At 55.5% G+C, this 25,410-nt stretch overlaps 1 long non-coding RNA gene across 2 annotated transcripts; it reads left to right on the top strand.

Annotated features, from left to right (window-relative positions):
• The first annotated feature begins 203 nt into the window (after window positions 1–203).
• LOC139828660 (uncharacterized) lies at window positions 204–3,218 on the top strand. 2 transcript variants are annotated; one of them, XR_011740575.1, is made up of 3 exons: window positions 204–1,027; window positions 1,121–1,361; window positions 1,705–3,218. It is a non-coding gene; the product is annotated as an uncharacterized lncRNA (long non-coding RNA). The 2 variants fall into 2 exon arrangements; XR_011740574.1 differs by having other exon boundaries at window positions 1,121–3,218.
• The last annotated feature ends 22,192 nt before the right edge of the window (window positions 3,219–25,410 follow it).

Consider the following 25,410-nt stretch of genomic DNA (forward strand, 5'->3'; position numbering starts at 1 on the left):
GGAGCGGGCGGGCCCGGGTTGAGTTTAATGCACAGGAACGGGGTGGGGGAGCGGGGCCGGGGTTCGTGCCCGTGTGCGTTCAGTTTAATGCACAGGAACCGGGGGGGAGCGGGGCCGGGGTCCGTGCCCGTGTGCGTTCAGGTTAATGCACAGGAACCGGGGGGGAGCGGGGCCGGGTCCGTGAGGACCGGTGGTGCCGGGGTGCGGTGAGCCGGCTGAGGGCGGTGCTGGCGCCCGCTGCTCTGTGACCCCCATCTGCAGCACTGGGGCCAGCTGGGAGAGCTGGGGCTGTTGAGCTGGAGAAGCTGAGAGGGATGTGATCAATAATCAGCATCTCAGGGTGGGTGTCAGGATGGAGCAGACTCTGTTCAGTGGAGCCCAGCGCCAGGGTGAGGGGCAGCGGCCACAGACTGAACCACAGGAGGCTCCATCTGAACATGAGCAGAAACTTCTCTGCTGGGAGGTGCCAGAGCCTGGCCCAGGCTGCCCAGTTATTCCACCCACCATTGTCATCAGGGTTTTCCCGTAGGACAATCTGGTCCTGGTTTGAACACTCAGCCTTGCGACTGTACCATGAACCCACCCTGGCTTTTCGTGTCAGGGCACAGAGTGCTTTAAAGACCAGTTCTAAAATACGGAGGATCTCCACTATCAGCCTCCCTTCAGTTCAACTGTTCCCTGAAGATGCAACAGTTCAGCCAAGTTCTGATTTATTTTGCAATTTTGCATGCTAATCCATCTCTTCTGTATCTGTTTTCAGTAATATTTTCCAATATGATATCACACCAAACACTTGTCTGGCTTCAGCAGAGATCAAACGTCCTGCATTAACAATGTCAGAACTGCCAGAAAACAGTTTTGAGTTAATCTGGCATGAGCCACCTTGGTACCGTTCTCTGTTAAAACCAGGCCGGCTGATTACACGAGTCTTTGGCAAATGCCTTCCTGCTTTTTTTTCCAATTTTAATTCAAAGTTCTTACCGATTGTGCGAGCCCCAGTTCCAGAAGGTTCCGGAGGAGTGTTTGGGTAAGTGTCCGTTTGTGTTATTAGCGTCTGCCATTAATCAGATGTTTCAAACAGCCAGAGCCTCCATCCTTGAACCTTCTTATTTCTCCTCAGGGAAGAAAGACTTTGGACAATTGCGCCAAGTCTCCGTTTCTTGGAGCATCGCTGCCATTCGCATCAGCCTGGGGACGACGCGCTGGCCCCGTTCAGCAGGAACCTGGCCGTGGTGTTGGACCGAGCGCTGAAGACAACCCGCGCCACCTTCCCCGCCCCGCAGCCCAGCTCTGAGTAGAGCTCTGTCCCTTCGTCTGTCGCCACACACACCGGGTACTCTCTTTCGAGACCCGGATCTCGGGTTAGACCCCATTTGCTCTGCTTTGGTAAAGCATTCTGTTCTGTGCCTTGTGAATTCTGTGTGAACCATCGCTGCTTTCCGTGGCTGTGTGCACACAGCATGCCAGGATTGCTTTCCTCTCATCCTCCCTGGCACTTTGGCTTCTCCTTACCTCTTTTTATGCTGGTATGAGCCTTATTTTCGGTCCTGTTTCTCTGCGTACCAGCTCATTGTTTCCTGTCCTCACGTTCTTCCAGCTCTGCCTTCTAGAGTTTCTTCATTCTGCGTGTGTTAGGAGCTGATGAGCTGTCTGTGTGGCATCCTTTTTCCTCCTTGATGAACGCCCTTTGTTCCTGCTCCACAGGGGCTCCTGATACGCCATGAGTTCTGCCAGGCAGCGTTTTCTGGAGCAGCTTCTACCAGGTACCCACTGGAGGATAAAACATATTCTTGATCTTCTGTTTATTGTCACCTCTTGACCCTCCGATCGATCTCTGCTCCTGTAATTCCTGGTTTCTGTCCAGCCCCGACTTTGCAGCGGGAATAACGACCACCTCCCACGTTTCCTCGCACACACATTCCCCCTGACACGCAGGCCTTTGTTTCTTGCATCCTCTTCACTGCACGGTTTCAAACACACAGACATTAGAGAGGAAATGTAATATACACAGTGCAAGATCTCTAAAAATGAGTAATATCAGCTTAATAACAAATTGCAACGTTCAAACTTTGTATTTCAATCTAAGAAATGCATTATGTCCATGAGAAAGTGTATTTCTGGCACAGGACATGAGGCGTTAGACCTTAAACCCGCCGTTAGCCCAGGAACTGTTACTCCTTGTTCTGCAAGTCAACCCGTTATAATCTGATAGAAGACTGGAACTGTGTAGTTGAGCAGAGGGCGGCGCTGCTTCGGCAAGTGAAGTTCTGTTCTATCAGCAACGCGTGGACGTGCGTGGGGCCTTGGGCGAGCCGCTCCGCCACCTCCGCGCCCCTCCGCTCCTCGCCGTCCCGGCCTGGCCTGCAGACCCCGCTCCGCCCGCCGCCCCGGTGCCGAGAGCCCCGCGTGGGCCGGGCTGTGTGACACCGCCGGGGAACACTGGCACAGCGGCACAGTAACGGGCAGGGACAGGCAATCCCGGTATCATTGGGCTCTTTTCAAACCTGGACAGAAATAAGAGTTACTAAAAATTACACTTTCACACATGCGCAGTGAGGTTGAGCAGCCTGGTACCAAGAGTGCGTTCCCTTCAGGCCACTCTTGTATCAGGATCCCGCATGAGCAACTTGAATTTTAAAATAAACAGTAGTACCAGGAATTCCTTCACTGTAAACTGCACATTTCCCACGGTGTGAGATCAGTGCTGCCAGACAGTACGACAGTTATCCGAATGCTTCTTGTTCGTAAAGCTCATCGAGATGATCTCCAGGTGGACTGAGTTGCAATGGCAATTTGAATTTCGAGTCCTTTTGAGTTTCAAGCTGCAAGACGTCCTGGAAGACAAATTCCAGGTTACACATCGCCGGAGGGAACAAGGGTAGAAAAGGGCAAATGAGTTACTTGAATGTCTAAGCAGCATTTTGCATTTATAAAGGGCACTAACTATCAGGAGAGCCAGCGAACAGCGGCTGCACTATTTAGCTTTAGGCTCTTCTTAAAGTCTCACGTGAACACATGGAAATTTCCTCTTTCCTGACCCGAACAAAATGGCTCTTTTTTTGTCTTTGCAGCGTTCATTGTCTTCTGTATGGAAAAATAACAGGCACTAAATACAACAACTGATGAAAAAGTCAATATGACCAACAAATGGAAACTGTTACACACACGAAAACATGTTTAACTTGCCAATAGAAATGAATAAATGTTACGAACGCTCATCAGTTGTTGTTGGCTTGATCCTGACCCATTTCAAGTCAACGGCAGAACCCATGAAATGCCAGCGGGAGCTGCAAATCCAGATGGGAACTGTACTACGCTCTTGATGCTGCAGGAAAGCACGTATTTGAGTATAAGGCACGTACCATGTGTTGGGCCCAGCACGGAATTCCTGCTGCAGAACAACCCTGAGGGGGCACGGAGCAGACCCGGGTTTGGTTCAGAGTTCAAAAGCCGGGAAATAAATCCTGGCTTTAGGATAAATAAGTCAGGTTGGCCTGTCTTTCTCAGTTTGAACATGGAAGGGTTTGTAAGCTGTTGATATTTAATTAATACACTGGAACGCAGTGACATTTTAGAGACACACAAAATTGCTTCGATTTGGTGTACAAACAGATTACAGCATTTTCAGCACTGCAGTCTCACAATCAATGGGAATCCAGAGCAGGTCTCACGTCACCCGGTTAAAGAGCAGTGTCCGTGGTTCCACACCTCACACTGAGCTCAGCAGCACATTCTCTCCTGTATTTCAAACCCACACTGAGTCAAGTCCGATACCCACAGTGCAGAAAGTTCCCTTCTCTGCCATACACTTCGTATGTTTTAAATCTCCTGTTTGGCATGAGTGTGTTTTAATGGCACGTTTCAGTAACTCGTCGCTGCACTTCCTGGAATCTCGGTTGCTCATTTTCCTGAATAATGCTTTGAACGGTAAGTAATCACTTTGTGTCTAAACAATTATTTAGGTCTTTAACCAGCTGTAGCAAGTATTCCATGTTAAAAGCATGGATAATAGCAGGGCATTTATTTTTCAGTCAGCATTGGATGTTGTTCAGGTTGAAGGGGATGTCCACGAATCTCAGATAGCCAGTCAGGTACTTTAAATAACCTGTGGTGTGGCTTGATCTACAGTTACGGGTCAGGACTGAGCTGCTACAGGGAGGATCCTTATCTAATGTTTGCAGCATAAGAGGAAGCATGGAGCAGAAAGGCTGCCTGGTTTTAGGCTGAGAGCAGAGCCCACGTTAAAGCGACTGCACCTCAGTAATATTGGTGTGGCCCGTTTGAACAGAGGTCGCGGGGAGCCCCGGGCACCGGGCACGGTGTGTGAGTGCAGGGCTGCCCGGGACAGCGCGCCCGTGTTCGGACCCGCGAGCCGCCGGTGCTCGGGGTGAGCCGGGGCTGCGCCCCCTGCACCCAGCAGCGCGGGGTCGTCCCCGCTTTGAGTGGCCGAGCGCGGCCAGGAGCGCAGATTACATCTGGATAAATAAAGGTGTGGGGGAACCTCTACATATTTAGATTCTGAGTCATTTTTGACAGATCTATTGCCGCCCTATCATGTGGGATACTGATTAGCCAAAACTGGCTCTCTGGCCTTCTTTGTGCATAAACATGCTACACGACTCCGCCATTCCCCCCGAGCTGCCGCGCCTCTGCCGAAGCAGGGAGGGTTCTGCACCGCACTGCGGGACTCCCCGGCTCCACACGGAGCTCGTGTCCTGCACAGGCACCTGGCCGGGTCCTGCTGCGCTCGCCAGCCTGCACGGGGCGCACAGCCCGGCCCGCGGCCCCGAGACGCCCGCAGCCACCGCGGCGATGCGGCCCACGGGAACCCCGGCTCTGCCCAGAAACCCCGGTTTTCTGCTGTTCATTTTGTTTCCAAATTTACACAAGGAGCTCCAGTGAAACCACTGAAATAAAGTTATTACTGAAACCGAGAGACTACTCGGCAAAAACAAAAGTGTTAGAAGTAGACAAGAAAGCGCGGCGGGATGGCAGGATCCGCACAGGCTGTGCAACACACGCGGTGTCAGCGTGGCGGGATCTGCACAGGCTGTGCAACACACGCGGTGTCAGCGCGGCGGGATCTGCACAACCCGTGCAACACACGCGGTGTCAGCGCGGCGGGATCTGCAGAACCCGTGCAACACACGGGGTGTCAGCGCGGCGGGATTCGCACAACCCGTGCAACACACGCGGTGTCAGCGCGGCGGGATTCGCACAACCCGTGCAACACACGCGGTGTCAGCGCGGCGGGATTCGCACAGGCTGTGCAACACACGCGGTGTCAGCGCGGTGGGATCCGCACAGGCTGTGCAACACACGTGGTGTCAGCGCGGTGGGATCCGCACAGGCTGTGCAACACACGCGGTGTCAGCGCGGCGGGATCCGCACAGGCTGTGCAACACACGCGGTGTCAGCGCGGTGGGATCCGCACAGGCTGTGCAACACACGCGGTGTCAGCGCGGTGGGATCCGCACAGGCTGTGCAACACACGCGGTGTCAGCGCGGTGGGATCCGCACAGGCTGTGCAACACACGTGGTGTCAGCGCGGTGGGATCTGCACAACCCGTGCAACACACGCGGTGTCAGCGCGGCAGGATCTGCACAGGCTGTGCAACACACGCGGTGTCAGCGCGGTGGGATCTGCACAACCCATGCAACACACGCGGTGTCAGCGCGGTGGGATCTGCACAACCCATGCAACACACGCGGTGTCAGCGCGGTGGGATCTGCACAACCCATGCAACACACGTGGTGTCAGCGCGGCGGGATCCGCACAGGCTGTGCAACACACGCGGTGTCAGCGCGGCGGGATCTGCACAGGCTGTGCAACACACGCGGTGTCAGCGCGGCGGGATCCGCACAGGCTGTGCAACACACGCGGTGTCAGCGCGGCGGGATCCGCACAGGCTGTGCAACACACGCGGTGTCAGCGCGGCGGGATCCGCACAGGCTGTGCAACACACGCGGTGTCAGCGCGGTGGGATCCGCACAGGCTGTGCAACACACGCGGTGTCAGCGCGGCGGGATCCGCACAGGCTGTGCAACACACGCGGTGTCAGCGCGGCGGGATCTGCACAACCCGTGCAACACACGCGGTGTCAGCGCGGTGGGATCTGCGCAACCCGTGCAACACACGCGGTGTCAGCGCGGTGGGATCCGCACAACCCGTGCAACACACGCGGTGTCAGTGTGGCAGGATCTGCACAGGCTGTGCAACACACGCGGTGTCAGCGCGGTGGGATCCGCACAACCCGTGCAACACACGCGGTGTCAGCGCGGTGGGATCCGCACAACCCGTGCAACACACGCGGTGTCAGCGCGGTGGGATCCGCACAACCCGTGCAACACACGCGGTGTCAGCGCGGTGGGATCCGCACAACCCGTGCAACACACGCGGTGTCAGCGTGGCCGGATGGCAGGATCTGCACAACCCGTGCAACACACACCGAGTGGGTGCAGAACCAGCCTCGCGTGGCTCAAGTTGCGGGACGGCAGCGGTGCTGAGCTGTGTATCACACACCAGGGCACGGACGCCGTGTCCCACCTCCCCTGCCCCGTAACGTCCATCTACAGCCTCGGCAAGAGGCATCTCAGAAGCAAACAGGATTTCACCTTCACGCCACCAAACTGTCCCCTAATTTAGCACTGTCTGTTTCCCCACCCGCCAGCACTAACCACAGTCACATAAATACGTTAGTTCCAAAACAGATTTATATATACAGTGCTATTTGGAAAAGCGGTAACTGGCTTTCTCTTGTAGCTGGTGTCAGCCAGACAGGAGCACACGAGTCCTCTACAGCGGCCTTTGTGAGCACCAGCAAATACGTTACACGGGAGAATGGAGAAAACGCTTGTCAGAAAGAAACCTTTGTTCCCTGCTCACGAGAGTGATCCCAGCGAGAGGACCAGGACTCCCCGCCAGAGCCTGCTGATGCCGCACCACCCTGTGCTGATGCAAAAGGCAGATGTTTTCTCCTAGGTCACTCTAACAAGCAACAGTTGTTTCTCATTCTGCTTAACAAGGGTCAATTTAATCACACAGTGAGGTGCAGGTACAGCTGTTAATTCTATATTCTATTTATATCAATGGCATTTGCCTTACGCTCATGGTTGCAAAAAGTAAACAATAATGTACTGAGAACATGGAAAACAAGCGATGGTTTCTGGTCTGCCCGTCGCCGTCACTGAGCGCGCTTTTCCTCAGCGGTCGCCTTGCTGTGGTCAACGAGTTCAGGGCCGGGCCGTTCATCAGTAACAATTCTGTATTGATGGGTAAGAAAGTGAATTGCTGCCCTTCCTCGTCCAAAGAGGAACTCGCTGTTCTGCTGTAGCACGACATACAAAGCCATAAAAAAGGAACAAAGACATTTTGGTCATGAAAAACAAGTACATTTAATGATACTACCCAAAAAAGTAGTTCCGTGAGATCACAAAGTGCAGTTCTATGGCTGCTTAGTTAGTCACAGAATTAGAAGTGACGCTATGACTTCCTTACTGTGGCTAAATTTACCGAACAGTACAAATATCACGTGGAATTCAGTCTCCGGCTGCACTGCTCCCCACTAATGACGGACACAGGGGTAACTGGAATGAACACCACAGGCGCCACGGAACGCAGGAGTCGAGCTGGGAACCCCTGTTCGAGCAGGATTCCCACCAGAACCCCGTTTGGACACAGGTGTCGCCACACTTGGACAGGGCCAGCGACAACGGTGACACCGAGAGGCGGCTTCTGAACCCTTCGCACTCTGGGATGCGGTTTTTATTCCATTAAACTCTCTAACTGAAGTGACCCGCAAGGTCTCCTTGTGCTTCCAACACTGCGGTCACAAACCCTTACAGATATTTTGCATTCATTTGAGAATGAGCTGCCCTGATAAAATGAGAAATGATGCGACATATTATCCAATACGTCCAAGGGGATTTGCTCTGTGGAAGCACGTGCACGATTTCTCTCTGAACCAGTGAATCTCACACCTGCCCGGTCCGCGCTCGGCACAGACGGGGTCTGGCTACTGCAACGGAGCGGCGCGCAGCTCCTCCCCGGCCAGCAGCGCCCGCGCTGCCGGTGCTCACGCTCCACACCTCAACAGCAGCAATGGGCACTGTGATCGATGCAGCTTGCCAGCGGTTTTATCGTGGCCTCTCCAGCGTGGGCGTTCGGGGCGTTTTTCAGCAAGGAGTCACACACAATTTTAGAAGACGTGGCCTGCAAGGAAAAGATCAGCTGAAGGAAAAGGGAAAAGGTTCCTCCTGAATTTCCTACTCTTCCAGCCTCAGCACCTTCCGTCTGCATCGTGACGACCCTATAAACACCAGCCGGTTTCTCGCTTTTTCCTTCCGTGATGCACTCAGATTTCACGTCCTCCTCCGAATGGAGCGCTGTCCAGACCGCAGATGCCCTGCTTCAAGTTTCAGGACACTTCTCCATCTAATTATCTCAGAGCTGATTTCTTCTTCTCATCTGCTGCCAATAACAAAGGGCAGAGATGCTAAGTTAAATCAGCGTTGTTCTCTGTCACAGAATCGCAGGTTGTGCAGTTCCGTACCATGGATCAGACACAGTTCTGAGAGGTCTGGAGGATCCTTCGGGTCTCGGACACCTCGATGGGGACGTTTCCTGGACACCTTGATGGGGACGTTTCCCGGACGCCTCGATGGGGACGTTTCCCGCGAGCTGCAGCTCTGTGCTCTCCAGAGATGCGAACTGAACGCTGCTGTGTGTCAACCAGCGCAGAACAAGCTGAGCACAAGATCTGAACTAGAAATAGAGGTTTTCTGAGGGAAAGTGAGCAAACGTGGCTGTGAGGGAGCCGGCGGCCCTGGTGCTGCTCCGGGTCAGGGACCGTGCTCTGTGCTTGCTGCCCTGTGCTCCCCGCTGCACACGGCGCAGCTCTCGGCCCGACCCCCACGCTGTGCTCAGTGAGTCAGTTTCTCCCGGGGTGACACGAGGGACTCTGCCCGTCACCGTCTGCTCCAGCTGAACGATTATCACAGCATCGAGATCTCTACGAACACACACCAGTCCGAACAAACCAACGGTGGAAATACGATGCTGAAATACAGAGCAACAGTGCCGTGGAACTGTATTTTCATTCTGCGTAGACCAATACCACAGTTAACCTGTGTAAATACTGCAGTATTGACTCATGCGGTAAAAGACTTCTATAATGGTAAGTAAATACGCAGTATGGCAGCTTTAGCATACGGGCACATTGGCGGCGAGCTCTGTGAGAATACAGCGGTTAAGCGATAGCAAAGCACACACGGGCAGCAGAACAGGGGTTCAGACGTTTCAGAGCTGAGTGTGCACAGAGGCACGCTGTGCAACTGGCACGGCAGCACAGACACGCTCATTTACTGAAATGGCTCTTTTCAAGAGCGCTGACATATCCAAATTCCTTAGCCTATAGCCGTGCGTTGTATAATACGTGTTGCACTATGTTGCTTCTGCATTTCTGCAGCTGCACTGACACCACGTAGGATATGGGCGGAAAGTGAATTTGAGCGTTAAGCTAGGGAAGGATTTTTGAGCTGATACTCCTTGTGTCCTCAGCCAAGGAGGTGAAGCGCAGCAGGAACTCGGAAAGCTGGACAGAAAGTTGTGTAAGGAGACGGGAGCTGTTTCAGTTCCCCCCCACACCTCCTGGTTCAACCTTTCCCTGTCGCGGTTTCTCATCCCAGCACGAGGACGCTGCTGCTCCGGTGCCAGGTTCCCGCGGGCAGCGCCGCTCACCCCGCAGCCACAAAGGCTCCATCGCCGCCGGACTGGAGCTGGGTCCCCACGGCTCTCCAGGACAGCACCTGGGGGCCCGCGAGCCATGCTCTGCCTGCCCAGCTCATTGCGGGAGGTTGTGCACAGCAATGTGCATTTAGGTCACGTCAGCGGAACTGAAAACAGCGCTTAGATCTGGGATTTTGCTTTGGCCGGTACTCACAGGGACAAGCTGTGGGACGTGAAATGAAGTCAGTAACAGGAACCTGACAGGGACTTGCGCTACGTACAAAAAACCCCAAGTGACAAGTTCATATGACTTCACCCTGCAGAATGTGTAACGTGTGCTACTTCTTTCCATGACTCACACACCTTGCACACAGGTAGGAACCCTGTAACCCTGGTTTTGCTTTGTAAATCACCAGACTTCATACCTTTCAGCCTTGTCTTGCTCAAATGAACAACCACACCCTCCCCGTCCGCGCGGGCCCCGCTCGGCCCGGCCCGACTCCCCTGCAGTCGCTGCCACGAGCCCGCGCGGCTGCGGAACCAGCGGCTCCAGCACGGAGCGCCGGGCGGGTCGTGACTGCAGGGCCAGCCGTTCCCACACCAACAAACGGGAGCGAGCTCCGCAGGCGGCGCCCAGGGCGCTCATGGGGCTGCAGCACCTGCCCTTGGGGACGGGCTGAGGGGCTGGAGCTGGAGCTGGAGAAGGGAGACTGTCAAGGAGGCCCAACAGCGGCCGCCCAGCACAGACAGGGTAGCGAGGACATGGCACCAGGTTCTTCAGTGTTGCGTGCCGGGAAGGTGGGAGACAGCAGGCACAGGCTGAAATAGCAGATTTGGACTGGCTGTAAGGAGAAACCTCCAGCGTGAGGCCAGGCGAGCAGCGGAGCCGGTGACATGGTCGCAGTCCCGCGCTGCCCGGTCAGGAGCAGCCGGGATGGAGGCCCAAGTGCCCCTTCCGAGCCCGGGGCTGGCCCTGCTCCGAGTGGCGGACCAGAGCCCTCCCAGGGCCCCGAGCCGTGCCGCCGGAGCAGAGAGCTTGTCCGGGAGCCGGCCGCCGTGCTCTCCTCACGCACCAGCGGACAGCGGCAGCCGCTTCTCCGCACGTCCCACCAAGGGCCTGACTTCTGCCTCTGCACTCGGCCGGTTTTTCCATTCCCGTGTCCCTGGGCACAAACCAGATAAATGATGCCGGGTGCTGCTCTGCTCGGGTGCCTGCGGGGACGGTAACGTCACGCAGAACACCCTGCGCCGGTGGGCCAGAGGAGCGCCCATAGTGCGGCTGTTTGGCCACGTGCGGCATCCCCGCGAGGGCCAGTGATGGCGAACATGCGCCGCAGGGTGTCCCCGCGGGCCACAGCGCCCGGCCGGACCCGGCTCCCCAAGGACGGGGCGAGGGGACGCGAGGTGGCTGCGTGAGGAGCTGCACGGCGCAGGCTGCGCGGCGGGCGCTCGCCCCCGCTCCTGCTCACGGCCCCTTCCCGGCCATCACAGAGCTCCTTAACTAAGCCATGGAACTGAAGACGGTTTATGCCTCGTCCTCCACTGCAACGAGAAGGGTTTCTGGCGTTCTTGTGTGCTGAATTACGAACGGCACCAGGAACGAGGAAATGTGTTCGGATCCTTGTATGGATGCTAATCCTTTCAGTGATATCAAACGAGTTTCTTCATCTCATTACATCACGGTTACTGCGTTTTTGAAATCAGGTTGATGAATATCTAGCATTGTTAATCGCCTTGAGATCTGCAGCTATAAAATCACAACAGCACAGGCGGGTTCGGGATGACAAACGATCCGCACGCAGCTCTGCGACCCGGCCCATGGCGAGCGCTGCACGGCGCCATTACAGTTTATTCAATAGCCTGTAGCAGTTGCTAAGTAAGCACCGCAGGTTGCGAAATAACTAATACTCAGAATTAAAAACTGTGGAAAGATTTATCAAGTTCACCACAACAGCTCTCTGAAGTCTTCCTCAAGTTCCAGTTTGCAGAGCATTTTAAATTAATCACTATCATAATTATTTTTATGTTGCTAATGCCCAGAGCCCTAGTTTATGCATTGAAAAGAATAATTGCATTATTCAAGTAGGTTTCCAGAAACCGACTTCTTCATTTCTTTGTTACTCAATACGTATGGTCGTTTTGTGGGTGTTAGAGTCTGGCCATAAATACAAAAACCTGATTATTACGTATTCATCACGGTCTTATCTAGGTACTATCTAGCTTAGCTTTTCACGAGCACTTACAAAACACGATTCCATAAAAGCGCTTTCTCATGACACGAGAATGTTCATGAACAAGGCTTATTCGTGGGAGCAAGGCTGACAGGGCTGCGCCCCAAGGTAGCAAGTACATTGTTTTGCACATACATACATGTATACCTCTAGAATTGTCTACTTCTGCTTAAGAAACATCCGAAACCCACCAGAATGGCATTCATCTGCGGGCCACACATTACACCTTGGAGCAGACCACACTGATAAGCTCTACAGGTGCATAGTGCACCTTTCATCCACAGCTTAATTTTATTTTCAGTTCTGTTGATGAGCTTACTGTACTGATTTCAAAGCCATAGGGCGTGTTAGCTGGATGGCTAAGATTTCTTCAGAAAGGGGACTGTGTGTTTATAAGGATAACAGTAATATTCACAGTGACATCAGTAAGGGTTATAAAAACAATCAGAAGAGTTTAGCTATGGAATTACTAGATTACCACACAGAATAACAACGGAGGAGTGGGAGAACAGGGCTCCTCGGCGCAGGTTCGGCGCGGCTGCCTCCTGCGGCTCCGCTCCTGCGCCGCGCTGGGCACCGCGCTGGACGCGGGACGGACACAGCCCTGCAGGGCGGGGAGCCTCTGCTGGCCACCAGCGAGCAAACCCGGCCACCGAGAGCCTGCAGCCCCTCACTAATACAGGTTGGCCACGGGATGGACACAGCCCTGCAGGGCGGGGAGCCTCTGCTGGCCACCAGCGAGCAAACCCGGCCACCGAGAGCCTACAGCCCCTCACTAATACAGGTTGGCCACGGGATGGACACAGCCCTGCAGGGCAGGGAGCCTCTGCTGGCCACCAGCGAGCAAACCCGGCCACCGAGAGCCTGCAGCCCCTCACTAATATAGGCTGGCCATGGGATGGACACAGCCCTGCAGGGCGGGGAGCCTCTGCTGGCCACCAGCGAGCAAACCCGGCCACCGAGAGCCTGCAGCCCCTCACTAATATAGGCTGGCCACGGGATGGACACAGCCCTGCAGGGCGGGGAGCCTCTGCTGGCCACCAGCGAGCAAACCTGGCCACCGAGAGCCTGCAGCCCCTCACTAATATAGGTTGGCCATGGGATGGACACAGCCCTGCAGGGCGGGGAGCCTCTGCTGGCCACCAGCGAGCAAACCCGGCCACCGAGAGCCTGCAGCCCCTCACTAATATGGCAGGATTTCACTAAGGAACATGAAGGACTATGGTAAAAATCTACCAAAGAGCAGGCATGTCAGCGTTCTCGGAGCTCAGCTGTTTTGTCCTGTGGGAAACCAGCGTGCTTGCTCTTCAGGGCATTCTCACCTGGAGACCGCCTGTGCGTTTGTTCCTTACAGCTTGTTCTTCCAAGCGGAGCGGACGAGCCCTCAGTCCGTCCTCCCGGAGCAGGAACAACGTGTCGTCACCTCTTGCGGTGACTTTGCAATGTGGAGAAACTGGCACGGGGATGAGATCACACTTGTTCTGCTTTCTGACCTGAAGGAATGTGAACCCACTGCCCTCATATATATGCAGACGTTGGCAGATGCTCTTATTCACACGACTTCGTAATTCAACAGCACAGAAATTAACAGCAAGCGGTCTTACAAGATGCCACCATTGCATCAAGAATAGAAGCAAGCTCCTCAGGCAGGATGACCCTGACACTGGAGCTGGCCCAAAGGTGGCCCAGAGCCCCTCATTCCCCGGGCAGGCCCACGAGAAGGGCCCAAGGACAGAAAACCTGGCTTGTGTAACTCTAGCTGTCCACACACAGGCAGCTGAGAGACGGGGGCTAAAGGAACCTGCAGCAGCAGTTAGGGCAGGGACGTTCGGGTGTAGACTCCTTGGAGGCAATCACTTACACTATATAAGAAGATTAAGATCCCTGAGTAATCCTATTAATTAATATAATTAATTATAATAATTCTAATAAGCAGAGAGAGCTTCCACCAAGAATGTGCCAGAGTGAGCTCCCTGCTGCTGATGCCCAGCAGGTGCTCAGGACAGGATAACTGGGGCAGAGAGGGGGTTGCTGCAGCACCTCCTGCCCCAGAGACTGCTCCGCTCACCTGAGCTGATGGAACCCCTCACCTGCACTGATGGAACCCCGCTTACCTGTGCTGATGGAACCCCTCACCTGTGCTGATGGAACCCCTCACCTGTGCTAATGGAGCCCCCTCACCTGTGCTGATAGAACCCCGCTTACCTGTGCTGATGGAGCCCCCTCACCTGTGCTGATGGAACCCCTCACCTGTGCTGATCTCACTGAGGGGTCGCTTCCCCCTGGGCTGAGCGGGCCAGCTGTCGCAGTCCGGTTTGGTACAGCGTGCGCATGGTGTGTCCCTGATGCTCGCAGTCGGGGTTGGTACAGCGTGCGCATGGTGTGTCCCTGATGCTCTCAGTCGGGGTTGGTACAACGTGCGCATGGTGTGTCCCTGATGCTCTCAGTCCAGGTTGGTACAACGTGCGCATGGTGTGTCCCTGATGCTCTCAGTCGGGGTTGGTACAGCGTGCGCATGGTGTGTCCCTGATGCTCACAGTCGGGGTTGGTACAGCGTGCGCATGGTGTGTCCCTGATGCTCTCAGTCGGGGTTGGTACAGCGTGCGCATGGTGTGTCCCTGATGCTCACAGTCGGGGTTGGTACAGCGTGCGCATGGTGTGTCCCTGATGCTCTCAGTCGGGGTTGGTACAGCGTGCGCATGGTGTGTCCCTGATGCTCTCAGTCGGGGTTGGTACAGCGTGCGCATGGTGTGTCCCTGATGCTCGCAGTCGGGGTTGGTACAGCGTGCGCATGGTGTGTCCCTGATGCTCTCAGTCGGGGTTGGTACAGCGTGCGCATGGTGTGTCCCTGATGCTCGCAGTCGGGGTTGGTACAGCGTGCGCATGGTGTGTCCCTGATGCTCTCAGTCGGGGTTGGTACAGCGTGCACATGGTGTGTCCCTGATGCTCGCAGTCGGGGTTGGTACAGCGTGCGCATGGTGTGTCCCTGATGCTCACAGTCGGGGTTGGTACAGTGTGCGCATGGTGTGTCCCTGATGCTCTCAGTCGGGGTTGGTACAGCGTGCGCATGGTGTGTCCCTGATGCTCTCAGTCCAGGTTGGTACAGCGTGCGCATGGTGTGTCCCTGATGCTCACAGTCGGGGTTGGTACAGCGTGCGCATGGTGTGTCCCTGATGCTCTCAGTCGGGGTTGGTACAGCGTGCGCATGGTGTGTCCCTGATGCTCTTTCCCAGTTGAAACAACATCTTACACTGGATTCACTTTACATCAGTTTCCTTTGTCCAGCGAGGCTGAGTAAAAAGCTCTGCAAGCAAACAGAATCATAATAAGTACACATTGTGCTTAAGTATGAATTATTTATTAGTATTACTTCGGCTACAATGAATAAAATAATTTTTTACAGAAAAACGAAGTGTATAAAATTTCAGGAGCTGTAACAGGACGGCTCATGGTTCAAATCTGTATTAGGCTGCAGTAGTGAGAAAAAACAACCACCTCTTCTTGCATTTGACATTTTAAGGGCATTTTAGTAATGTGGAATATCCAGACAAACCAAACCGATGTTACTGTGAGAGCTACTGTGGAAAGTCCTCAATGATAATACGGCCAGAGACAATTATAAACACATAAAATAAACAGAGCTGGCATTTTCTAAATATGCCTCTAGGGACCTGTCAGTTGCTCTGCACACAGATGTGCTACAAAGAGGAGATTTGTATGTATTGCAAAACTGAAAACCAGGTCATACTTACACGCCAAAATAGCACCTCTCCATTAGAAGGGCCATGCAGGAGCCGTTCTGCGACGCCGTGTCCGCAGGAGCCGCTGCTGACCCCGGCGAGGACAGCTGTGGACAGCGCGACGCGAAGCCAGCTCCGGTTCTGTTTACTTATTCTGGCATAGATCCTCCTTAGAAAAGCAAGAAAAAGGCTCTTTATTCCTGCAAAACTTGTGGCATTATCCTCTGTAACCCTCAGGGCCGGGAGTTGCAGCGTTTGCCCAGCGCTGCCAGCCCCGCCACGCGGCCCAGCGGTGGCGATGGCCGGGGTGACCCTCGTGCCCAGGGACGGGCGCGGGGTCTGCGGGGCAGGGAAACCTCCGGTCCTGTTCCCACCGAACCTGCTTGAAATGCGCAAGACTGAATTATCTAGGGAGTGCGACAAAGGGTGACAATCCGGCAGTTTTAATTAATAGCCTCTATTCAGCTGTCAGAATCCAGTGCATCTACTGACAAGACAGACAGACACAGATCAGCCTCTGCCATCAGCCTGCGCGGACGTCTTTAAGGTAGTAACACATACGTTTAAAAACACACACTGAGTCACCTGAACAAACCTTGAAGTCTTTCACAGATGCCCACATGCAGGGATTTGTATCTCAATTACAGATCTTGAATGAAACACTCAATTTAACTCCCGAAAACAAGTCAAACGTGACACAAAAATGATTAATTACTGAACAAGAAGGTATCATCATGACCATCTCTGAACAAAAGAAGGAAGGGGTTTCACCATTGGAAATACAAAATCCACAGCTGTGAGGGCTGGAGCCCCTAAAGAGCTTTTCTTCGCGGCACACGCGGATCTGTGAAGACCCTCGCGCCAGCCTGGGGACCCCTGACTCAGGAAGAAGCTGTGGCGCCCCTGGGGAGCAGCCTCCGCCCGTCCGCAGGCTGTGGAGGGTTTATCTGTGCTTCTGGACCAACCCCGTCTGTGGGCAAACAGCGGAGAGCGCGGGGAGGGGAGCGCGGCGGGAGCGCGGAGCTCGTGAAGCCCGGACCCCTGCCCACGGGACGGGCCACGCGCGACCTGCGCCACGAGAGCGTTCGCCCAGAGGTGAGCGCGCTCCGGCAGCAAAGACAGACAGACGGTGCAAAGTGACAGGAACAGCCTTCGGGTTAGCGCTTCAGCCCCCACACCACCCTGCGGGCGAGCTCAGGTGCCCACGGCTGCGCTGAGAGCACAGGTGACGCGGGGCCTGCCTGTGGCGCCTGCCCCGCACAAACGCCGCTGGTCCGGCTGCCGCGGGTTCTGGGGCCGCGAGCCTATGGCAAAAATAGGTGGGTCCGGTTTCCTTAGTCATCGTGTTTGGCGTTGCACATGCCACGACGATGAGGCACTGCAAATCATGAGTCTGCTCGCACCCACTGATTAACTGATCGTGCAGAAGGCTCTTTGGAGCAGGAATTCAGCAGAAGGCACTTTACATCTGTCAGAAGTAATTCCAGGGTGTGGAGTGACTCATTGGGAACCGCGTGAATAATCAAGACTTCATCCGCAGTAAGACAAAGCCATGAACTTTTGCCTGGCACACAGGGGGGGACATGTTCCTGTGTCAGGGGCTGTGCTCCAGGGACCGTGTTCCGGGGACTGACGCCAGCAGAAGTACCGGACGGAGGGATTTTTGTCAATGACCACAGAATGGCCGCTTCTGAAGCGCAGTGCAGTGCACGCCGAGCAGCACGTGAGACTGCACAGCCCAGGGCAGAAAACCACCCCGAGGAGGCACCGAGAGCGCAGTGCCGCGCGGTCCGGGCAGCTCCTGCTCTCATCAGACCAGCCACATCACCCCTCAAGGTGCCAGTGTCCCAAATCACAGCAGCACTGCAGGGAACCAAACAAAGACACCCCACAGCGGGCGGGGGTGGGAGCCGGCCCGCAGCACGGCCCGTCACCCCGGGACAACGCGGCACGGCCCATCACCCCGGGACAACGCGGCACGACCACGGGGAATGGGGACAATGCGGCACGGCCCGTCACCCCGGGACAACGCGGCACGATCACAGGGAACAGGGACAACGGGGCACGACCGCGGCGAATGGGGACAACGCAGCACGGCCCGTCACCCCGGGACAACGCGGCACGACCATGGGGAATGGGGACAACGCGGCACGACCATGGGGAATGGGGACAACGCGGCACGACCGCGGGGAACAGCCACGGCTGCTCTGCCCGTCCCGCACCCAGCGCTGCCGCAGAGGCCAATCTGTCAGCGAACTCTGTTTACCAGCACCAGGTCCTCTCCACGTGTCCCTTAACCTGCCGTGGCCCCCCAGCTAACGGTCAGCAGGACCTGCCAGCGCGGGATCAGTGGGACACGTGTCCCACCCCGAGCCCGGGGACACCTTCTCCGCCACACAAATCTGATGAACTCTTCTCGACACATCATGTCGTCAGAATTTTTTCCAGAAGAGAATACTGTTTCAATTCCAATCTGGTAGTGCATTAGACAAACAGCCAATACATCTAATTAACCGGCAGAATGAACAGCTTTGACAAGCAGTTGATACCAGGTAAACCTTAAAACCAAAGGATTACACTAAAAACCAAGGCATACGACTCAAGACTAGAACAGCAAAATGGGAAATTAAATCAGCCTAAGCTGAGCACTTTATCATTAGTCAAGGACTCAGCTCTCTCCCAGCCGGTGAGAAGCAGCGAGATTTGTATTTCAAAGGAGTGACAGATTAACTGTTTCCTCTGCCCTTGGCCAAGGCCACAGCGGTGCCAACCTCGGCTGGTTCCCACTTGCTCTGTGGAAATCAGGAGCTTCATTTTTTTTCCAGGCTGCAAATCAAGCAACAGCGGGAGCCGTGCCCACCTGAGGTTTCGATTTGCTGCGCCCTGTAAGAGGAGCGGCAAGAAGAGGGGAAAGTGAGATCACTTTCGCCCGGGCTGCGCCAAGGCCCAGCGCACAGGTCCCCCCAGCGCCGGCGCTGTGCCCGGGCAGCGCCCCTGCACGGCAGAGCTGTCCCTGTCACAGACACCGAGCTGGAGACACCAACGCTCGCGGGAACCGCAGACCTGGGGGACGGGGGCGATGGCTGGAGAAGCTGCATAAGCTAAGAAAAGCTGGGAGAAAGCACGAGAGTTCCAGGCCCAGACTGGAAAAGAGACAAAAGTGCATCAGTTCAGGGACACGAGTGGTGCCATGTGTGCACTAACGTCCAGACCCTGTCACTACAGACCAGGTATTCCCAGGGCTTATTCTCTTTGTATAAGTTGTAAAGTACTCCCAAAAAGCACTGGTTAGGTGACAGCATAATCTGCCCTTGATCTGTTCTTGCAAGGACAGGGCTAAATTCCTCCTGACTGAGCTGAGCAGCACTGCACAGGCCTGCGGGTCCAGAGGGACCAGAGGCGATGTGATCTGCGATGTGATCCGCGATATGATCCGCGATGTGACCCGTGATGTGATCCGCGATGTGATCCGCGATATGATCCACGATGTGACCCGTGATGTGATCTGCGATGTGATCCCCGATGCGATCCACGATGTGATCTGTGATGTGACCCGCAATGTGACCCGTGATGTGACCCGTGATGTGATTCGCGATGTGATCTGTGATGTGATCCACAATGTGACTCGTGATGTGATTCGCGATGTGATCTGTGATGTGATCCGCGATGTGATCTGTGATGTGATCCGTGATATGACCCAGGAGGGGAAGCACACGCTGTACTCTGCTCTGGGGTAACGCAACGACAGCTTTTCGCTGGAAACGTGGGCTATGTGCCAGCTGTTACCATTGCCATTCAGATAAAGGGCTGCTCTGGCACAGTCATCTCGTCTGGTAATTGTGACAGTCACGAAATGCCACCCTGTGCACAATGAGAGGCCACCTCTGAGTCACATCCTTCAGCAGACGTGCCAGGGAATGCAGAGGAGGTTCCCGTCACTGTATGGATCAGGAACAAAGCTTCCTGGGAACAGGTAAGGGCTCAGGAGTCTCATGGTGTTTGAACCGTGCGTTCACGGGCCGATCCGTGACGAGCTGCTGTGCCACACCGGAGGGCTCCGGTCACCGCGGGCCCAGCGCTGCCGGCGCGGTGCCTGCCGGGTCCCCGGTGTCCGAGCGGAGCGGGGCTGTGCCCGCTGAGCAGAGCGGAGCTGAGCTCGCTGCGCACCGCGCCGCAGCACCACGGGCGGGCTCTGCTCCGCTCCGCTCCGCTCCGCACGTGCGCGCAGGGCTGCTCCCGGTGACAGCCACTACATCCCGGGCCTCTGATTTCTCCCAGGTTGATTCACATCTACATCCAGTTGTTGCAAGAGAAGAACAAACCTAGTCAGCCCAAAATGGCTAAAGAGGAAGAGAGAAATCAACTTAGGAAATATGAATCACTCAAACTTCACCAAATTCCTGAATGGGGAAGCTGGGGCTCAAAGATAATGCAACAAATCTGTTTGGTACTGGAAACCAGCCGAGTCCTGTGGCTCCCGAGGGGGTGCCCACAAGGCTTCCCGGCTTCATCAAACTGAAGCTGCTTGCTCATCACTCTTGAGGAAGATGCTGCTCTAATCTTGTTTGTTCACTTAACAGTGCAAAGAAACTTGGCCTTGCATGTTAGGTGTCAGCGCAGTCTGCGATGAGAGAATGCACCAAACCAGCAATGCCATTCTAGCGGAGTCCAAAGTAAATTCAGTGTTGCAGCTAACATTGCGGAAGAATGATTTCCTGCTGGGATCTGGTATATAAAGTCATTACAAAATCACCCGCTTTGGTGAAAAAGGGGATTACAGTGACTGGTTTAAAACTGGCGACTTGGCCTGAGCAAACAGCTCTGCCCACTGCACAGATCATGAAGATTGTTATCACAGCGGGATCAAGGCATCGATTTACATCTGAGAGTAAATTAAACTGAGCTGAGTGATGCTGTAACCATCCCGTTTCCTGCCTTGACTCTCTGGATGTTGCTGACCCTGGAGGGAAAACGCTGAACAGAGTTCAGCAGCTGCTGACTCAGCACAGCTCACAGCCCGTGGCGTTACAGATCGCCAGCACCTATTTCAATACATTGCAGATGTAAGAGTCGACTACTGAGAAACGCAGAAGACCCCAGCAAAACTGAGTACAGGGCAATACAACAGGAAATGACAGCTAATGTATTTAACTGCAAAGTGATGTAAATAGAAAAAATTACGGCTTCACCTGTAAAAAATGAGCTGACCATTACCAGGCAGGAGCGAGGCCCGAGCTTGTGCTGGACACTGCGAAAACATCAGCTCAGCGCTCTGCAGTGGCCAAAATACCCCAACAGATTTAGCACTGGCAGTTATTAGGGGACCAAACCAGAAGATGTAATTATGGCAGGGAACAAACCCAGGGCTCAGACACACACTGAGCACCGTTTGCAGTTCACCAGAGCCCTGTGCTCGGCCCTGTCTCCGCCCGCACGTCCCCAGCGCAGGGACTCTCCATCCGCAATCCCACATCCCATCCGCAGTTACAGAGAAGCCAGGAAGGACAAACCAGACCGATCTCGAGCAGGGACCCAGTGAGGATGGGGCAGCAAAACCAGCCTCCGGGCTGGGTTCAAAGCCTGCATGAAGGGGGAAGAGGTGTGTCAGCGCGGTCCAGCTCATCACCACGTGGCCTGACCATCGCTGAGACAGCCAGAATTGCTACGCTACGACTGAACCTGCAAGTTCACAGCCAGGCTCTGGGCCACCTTGCCTGCAGAAATGGTGCTGAGCTCCACTAAGGCACAACAAACCTCGGACCAGCGGCTGAGGACCCAGGTGGTCACCCCTTGCCCCACAGCTTGCTTTTGTCTCATTTTGTGTTGCCACTCCCCTGCTGACACTTGTCACTCCTCGCTGACGAGTCTGGACAAGAGTTCCAAAACACTTCTCTGAAAGAGGGATGTGGTGTCGGCTGTGGGTATTTAGAGCCGCCGCTCCGAGCGGTCGGCGCTGCTCTCGATGTGTCTGTGTAAACAGCAGGGACACAGATGGGCTTTCAGGCGCCGGCGCTGCGCCGCGGGTTCTGGCACCAGGAACAGCACCGGGAGCGCCGTGCGCTGAGCAGCATCCCGCGAAGCAGCGGCCGCCTCGGCACGCTGGGTTCTCGCTGCGCCCTCACGGGATGTGGCTGCGTTCCACTTCTCTGCGCTTTTCCCTGCAGTTTCACAGTTAGAACTGGACATGGAGCTGTGCTCTAGTAGCGCAGACTTCAGCCGATGGCAGTCGCACGGTGACGGTTCTCCCGCCGGGCGCGATGCTCACAAAGCTCTGCTGAAAGCTGCGGTGTGCAAAGGGAACACTGCGTATTTTGATTTGTAATTGTTTACCTATTATCTTGGGAATTCGTTGTTCAGGCATGAAATGAAGTGATTATTCGGAAGGTGTCAGGAAAACCTTCCCGTTCCAGGGGTGATCATCTTGCTGGGTTTTGTGTAGCAAGGAGGCTCACTGGAGCCCTGCTCAGCGCAGCCGGCGGTGACACCGGCGCTGTGAAGCCTCCGAGCCGCCAGCGTGACCGGCCACGCCGCAGCCCGGGCCGGCGGCGGGAGCTGCGCAGGGGCCTGTCTGGCACAGGGCGATGCCACGAGCCTCTTGCGGGGTCACCGTCACCTGTCCCGGGAGCGCGGGTGGTGTCTGCTCGGTGTCCCCTGCGCTGCCGGGGAGACTGAGCGCCCTCCTCCCGCGCCATGCACCAGCAGCGCTGAGGGCAGCTGGTGACCGAACGCGACACGGGAAGAAAACAGATACACTACCAATACCAAGAACTTCTTTTTCTAGCTGTTCAGGGAGCCACTGGGTAATTCAAAAAGGCACCAGGTTTATTTCTAGACCTACTGTACTTCCATCTCATAACATATAATAATAACATACCGATTTTACACATGGCTGTTCATTTTAAGTCAGGCTAATGCCACAGGGGCTAATGGTGGGGTGAGGCCGCTGGGCACTCACTCTGGAGCGGGGGAGGCCGGGAGGGACCGGGCCCAGCGCCAGCCCCGCGTCACCTCAGCTGTCACCCTGAACACAGCAGCACTGCACGGCAGTGCTGCACAGCAGCACAGCAGCACTGCACAGCAGCACAGCAGCACTGCATGGCAGCCCCGTACAGCAGCACTGCAGGGCAGCCCCGCACAGCAGCACAGCAACACTGCACAGCAACACTGCACAGCAGCACTGCACAGCAGCACTGCATGGCAGCCCCGCACAGCAGCACAGCAACACTGCACAGCAACACTGCACAGCAGCACTGCACAGTAGCCCCACAACAGCACAGCAGACCCGCACAGCAGCACAACAGCACAGCAGTACACCTGCACAGCAGTACACCTGCACAGCAGTACAACCGCACTGCTGTGTGGCCGCACAGCAGTACACCCGCACAGCAGTACAACCGCACAGCAGTACACCCGCACAGCAGTACACCCGCACAGCAGTACAACTGCACAGCAGCACACCCGCACAGCAGCACACCCGCACAGCAGTACACCCGCACAGCAGCACACCCGCACAGCAGCACACCCGCACAGCAGCACACCCGCACAGCAGCCCCGCAGCCCTGCAGAGCGCTGCTCTGGGGAGCGCGGAGCAGCCCCTGGCGTCTGCTGTCTGCTCAGCTCTATTTTGAGGTGTTCAAACTTAGCACACTGGCTTTTTTAGGCCCACAGGCACAGGTCAGGTGGCCCCCTGTGGCAATATGTTTATTCACAGATTCCAGCTGCTTTCAGGGAACAGCCTTCTCTAAACATAATTAGGGCTATTTAAGCAGCTGCTCACAATTACCTCTCGGTTCACACAAGACACCACGTCCTCCCTCATTGAGCAACAACTCCTGGAGACACAAGAACGAAAAGCCACAAGCAGCTTGCTGTCGAGTACCTCCAAGATTTTTATGGTTCTGCTGTAAATGGGCATTTACTTTTGACGTTTTGACTTTTGACTTTTTGCATTCATCTAGCACTGTAATAATACAATTACTCTAGCACCGACAGGAAATAAGAAATGTGAAAGATGCAAAACCAGCTCCTCTCCCTTCCTGAAAATGTGAGTAACTATTTCATAATGTAACATCAAGCCAGAAACTTGGTGCCAGTTTCCAGGGCTACAGATGCCACTGAAAAACCAAGGAAGCCTTCCGAGCAGCAAAGGGGGACACGAAAAAGCCTGAGCCATGCAGAAACCTCCTGGTATTCCAGGTCCGTCCTGCTCCAGCAGCCATGGTATAAATGAGACACTGCGGTCTGCTATGGCAACACTCGTTCTGCCTTCGAGAGGACTGCCAGGGCAACCAGACAGCCCTTGCGCCAGCTCCGTGCTGAACTTTAAACGCTTCTGAGATCTACTAAGAACATTTTATGAACTTTAAACACTTCTGAGATCTACTAATAACATTCTTCTGAGATACCACAGGCTGAATCTGGAGGAAGATGAAGCTGAGCTGACCGCAGGCAGAACTACGGACATTGCTGTTTATCAGTGTCTTTTCTAGCAGGCTCTATCAAACAAACAAAATTCCTGTCCCCATTTCTAGACCCGTTCCGCCATGCTACCTGCATAACTTGCACACCGTATGTTTCAGCACTTCCCTTCCTGCTAACCAGCCCCGCCTGTGACCCGGCCACTGCGAACCGCGCAGGGCAGAGGGCCGCGCGGATGGCACCGTGCACAACGGCTCTGTGCGGTGCTGACTCCCCCGCGCCAGCCGCGCCGCCGGGAGAGCGGCTGCGTCACAGCCCAGACCTTGCAGCCGCGGGTCCCTCTGCCCAGTAGCTGCTGGCGGGTCCCCCTGCGGGTCCCTCAGCCCGGGCAGCTGCTGGTGGGTCCCTCTGTAGGTCCCTCTGCCCAGGCAGCTGCTGGCGGGTCCCCCTGCGGGTCCCTCTGCCCAGTAGCTGCTGGCAGGTCCCTCTGCAGGTCTCTCAGCCTGGGCAGCTGCTGGCAGGTCCCTCAGCCCAGGGAGATGCTGGCGGGTCCCTCTGTGGGTCCCTCTGCCCGGGCAGCTGCTGGCGGGTCCCTCGGCCCAGGGAGGTGCTGGTGGGTCCCTCTGCGGGTCCCTCAGCCCACACGCTGCGAGCGTTCAGCTCCGCGGGACTCGCGCTTGGGTCCCAGCGCCGTCGCTGCAGTGTTGGAGGGTGCATCGAGATGTGTGTCGCACCATCAAGACCTGACACAAAAAGAGACGTGGGCAGGTTAATTCTGACGGTTTCCTCGGTGTTTCGCTGCCATCTGGACACCCCACATTCTTTTTCCTGCAAGTTGCCTGCATGCGGTTTCAGTGGAGAAGATCTTTGTCTTTTGTCCTTGCTCCCGCACGAAAAGCTTTCATTTCTGGGATTCCTGCAAGGCCATTACACGAAATGGATCGTAAAAGTCCTTGCTCTCCAGGCTCAGCAGGCGCGGCCCTGCCCCTGTGCGGGCTCTCGGCGGCGCGGGCACGTCCCCCGCTGTGAGCACACGTCGGTGAGCAGGATCAGCCCCACGCGGCCGCAGCGGATGCTGGGCCGGAGTCATCTGGAGCCCGTCTCATCTCCAGAGCAGCGCCGTCCTCTCCACAGCGCTGTTATCTGTGTTCTCGGTTTCTGGCAGTGGAGCTGCTCACATGCTATTAGCAGATGGCAGAGGATGTACGTGGAATTCGCCCTCAGAACGTTCCTTCCACTCTTCCTCCAGACTGAAGAAGCGCAAACTGAAGCTAAAAGCCTGTACTAACCGCAG

This window comes from Patagioenas fasciata, chromosome 9, assembly GCF_037038585.1.
Source record: "Patagioenas fasciata isolate bPatFas1 chromosome 9, bPatFas1.hap1, whole genome shotgun sequence".
Classification (NCBI taxonomy): Eukaryota; Metazoa; Chordata; class Aves; order Columbiformes; family Columbidae; genus Patagioenas; species Patagioenas fasciata.